Genomic DNA, 3985 nt, shown 5'->3' on the forward strand with positions numbered 1-3985 from the left:
AGAGAGAGAGAGAGAGAGAGAGAGAGAGAGAGAGAGAGAGAGAGTGTTGAAACAGTTACATTGGATGCATGCTAATTTAATCATGTGTTACTCCAAAATGTTCAATCAACGCCTATAATTCCAGTGATCTCACTCAATTAAAATGTCCAGACCATACTGTCATTGAAAAGGGTTCTGTTTATCACAAGAAAATACCTATACAAGCATTGATTATGGAACGCAAATATTCACATAATTGTATGTTTTATCAGTACCCTATTTATCAAGTAGAATAATTATTTAAATTCTTATTTTACTTTTGAGTTAGGTACAATTTAAATCTTTTTGGATAAATACAATTTTCATTTTTCAAATCTAACAACAAAGTAAGCTATTGATGACACAAATAGTAAGCAATTAATTTTAGAAATCCTGTCGCGTGATCAAGAGATAACTACAAAATCATCTCAATTTTCAATATGATGAGATACATGTCAATTATATTCGACTTGTTCAGAATTCAAAGTCTTGTCCCTTTTTGGCGCTCGCCATCAATACTCGCCCCTACTTGCGCGCTACTACATTGTCCCTCTTTGCTACTTTTATATAATCTATGATTGATATGATTTATTTCTATTCTCAAAATTCATTAAAATCATTATAGATCCTATTTTGGTTATTCGAAGTATGTAACTTAAAAGTCGAATTTTCAACTTATCTATGACAAATGGTTACTCATCATTACAAATTATATGATGTGTTATTATAAACTACTATTCGTTACTTTAGTACCGTATATACGATAATATTATCATTTCCAAATGGTTTCTTTCAAGAGCGAATTTTTCAAATTATCTACTAAATATTAACTGATAATTATCTTTAAATCTGATCCTCTAATTTATTATCCTTGTTTTCTGATAACCCTGTGACAAATTATCAACTGCTTTTGGTTAATTTGATGTACAGTGTACCGTTATAATCGCATTGCGCTAACATTATACTGTATCGGTACCAATTCATATGGAATATTATAGTCAATGAATTAATTTTAAATACGTAAGAATACTCCTTTTAGTTATACTCAATAATCACATATTTTTTTTGTTCAAATATGAATCAACTCATAGATGGATAAGTACAATTAAATAGGAAACGAATACTTCTTCTAAATATGAGACTGTTAATTCTTGTAAATTGTTTACTTTATTTAGGTCAACTGATTTATTATAAAATGATTAATAACTAACGTTACACTTCTCTTATACTAAGTTATTAACTCTAAGATATAAATATTTTCTTATTTATTACATTCATAATTAATTATTGTAAAAACTTAGATTATTGTTTTTAATTTATTGTAACTTATATCCGATGAACTTTTCATTAATATATATTGAACATACAGTGGCGATTAATATATTACGAAAATCTCAAAATAAAATCTTGATACAAAATATGTAGAAAAATTGTCATAAATGTTTACCTACCTATTGAAATTATTTCTTTGTTAATTTATAAGTATAAATTATAACTTTATTTTGTTTATAATTCTTAGAATAAAATATAAATCTAGTAATGTCAGTTTATGTGTTGTTATGTATGATTAACATGCTTGACACCGCTATAAAGATGCAAATCAATGGTTTAATAATTTCAATAATGTCAATTTAATTTTATTAGTTTAACAACACTGTCTTTTTTATTTTTAAGGATATAAGATATTGTCATTTATTACTAGCTATATTAAAATGTAACATACGTAAATTACCAATGTTTTAATTAATTTAATAGTTTACTATTTAGTACATCATCTTTAACATTAATACATAATACACACATCACTTAATATTTGTCATCAAAATATTAATACTCTTTTAATGTATATATTTCTAATATTTCTAACACCAAAATTTTATCGTAACAAAGTTCGAAATTTCATCAGATAGACAAAATAGAAGTTCAATTATCTATTACAACAATGTTATCCTTTTTGGAGAAGCAATATAAACAGATAAACATCAATATGCCTACGTCCAAACAAACATTAAATATTTGTTCAATAAATAAAAAATAATATTATGTATTAAATTAAAATAAAATGTTCTTAAAGTACAAACCTTACAATCACATTGTTTTAATAGTCGAGAGAGATGAAATTTAGGATCACAGATGTAAACTAATCCACCAATAAAAATTGCGATTCCGTGTCAAGAATTATACCACACTATGGACAAGAAAAGGAAAAGAGAAACTCACAGATGTACGGTCACCGGGACACTAGATTGAGTTGTGACGGCTTGCTCTGTTGCGTCGAGAAGCTGCGCGCGCCGCTCTTTTTCTCCCACCATTAGCCACTGGCCCAGGATCGAAAGAACTACTGATAAACTTAAGTCTTGATAAAAATTGGAACTTTATAGAGCACAATGCTATGTCATAAGTAAATTTCATACTAGGGAATACCTTAGTATTCATTCATTCTTATTAATAGTTTTTCTTAGAATACATATTTATACAAATTATAGGGAAACATTGTATTTCATTGCGTGATTAAATATTTATACTATTTTATTTTTGTAATGTAAGATTTCCGAGGATAATTATAAAAAATTTCCTACAAATAAAAGAAAAGTTATTTTAATACTTTTCTATATCTTCATAACTTTAAGTTATTCGTTAAATCCAAAATGTACGTTATAAAAGATTAATTACGAAAGTTTGTATCTATTTCGAGAATATTTCATAGCCATTGCTAGTTCTATCCTCCACCCACAGGGGTCCAAGGTGCCCCAACCTGCTTGGCTGATTGAGACACCAGCCTGGTTCCAACACTACCCTCTTCACCCCTGCTTTCACCCGTACCCTTCGCACAGCGACGTTGAACAGTCCGGCATTTAGATGCGTTCCGTTCTTTCTTACGTTTCTCCTCCTTCCAATGCCGATCTTCCATCGGGCTCCCTTTCAGGCCCCTCACTACTTCTATTCCCTACCACTAGCGTTCACCGAGCTGCTGTGACTCTCAACTCCAATTTTACTCCTTTAAACGAGAAGCGGTAGGCAGGGAATGAGATTAACTGTTTGAGTACAAATTGAACCGGTTAATCGTTTCTACAGGGAGAGTCAGAAGCTTAGGAGAAAACGAAATCGTAGTACGTGATTCCCTAATTTTGTCTATTTATTATCAAATGACATCAAATTATTTTTTTAATTTTTGTATACCGTTCGATTTGTTTTATTATAAAATAAAATTTTTAAATATTATTATTTATATATTTTATATATTTCTCTTTATGAGATTATTTTATACATTATTTTTTCGATTTAATAGATGAGCAAATTAAATAAGAGGCTATTTGTTTCTAGGTTAACGAAACGGCATGCGCGCGTGTCTCAGTTTACTTAGGATATCCTAAATAAATGCTTTTGTCTTTGTTTACTCAGGATTGATGTTCTCTGTTAAAGGCCCCGTAAGTTTTGCTGAATGAGGTAAAAGATTCTTGGCGGTTCTCAATCTGTTTACTAATATATTTGTTCATTCTTTTTTGTGATACTCTGTACATACACATACATAAAGCAGAAGAAATTCATAAGGATTCATTCCACTTTGATCTGAAGATTAAAATTTGAAACTCATCGAATGATAAATAAGATAAATGTCAAGATTACATAGCTTCCTGTAATTCAGGAAATATGATGAGAGATACAGAGCAGACGATTTTGATAGAGCACGACTGATTTACGGTAGAATAAAGGAAATAGATTGTCTGATATAGAACAAAGATATGTGGGCGGTAATTCACATAACCTAAAGATAACAATCAATCTGAATAACCAGTTTTAATGTTAATTAATTTGTTTATATTGTTATTTGGATAATGTTATTAAACGAATATTACAAAAATCAAATTAATTAACAAAAATAATTCAGGATATAGATACGAAATTTATTTTATACTTGATATAAAATTGAAAAATTACACATATACTAAAATTATGAAAACCGTGC

The 3985-nt window shown here is 28.9% G+C and overlaps 1 protein-coding gene across 1 annotated transcript in view; it reads right to left on the reverse strand.

Moving 5' to 3' along the window:
- LOC108547526 (growth arrest-specific protein 1-like) overlaps positions 1–2160 on the reverse strand; it is a gene marked incomplete at its 3' end in the record, with an annotated part of 4819 nt that extends 2659 nt beyond the window's left edge. Inside the window, exon 1 of the mRNA XM_017900094.1 lies at positions 2100–2160. The remainder of the gene's footprint in view (positions 1–2099) is intronic.
- Positions 2161–3985: the final 1825 nt, after the last annotated feature.

This window comes from Eufriesea mexicana, unplaced genomic scaffold, assembly GCF_001483705.2.
Source record: "Eufriesea mexicana isolate 0111107269 unplaced genomic scaffold, ASM148370v2 scaffold1121, whole genome shotgun sequence".
Classification (NCBI taxonomy): Eukaryota; Metazoa; Arthropoda; class Insecta; order Hymenoptera; family Apidae; genus Eufriesea; species Eufriesea mexicana.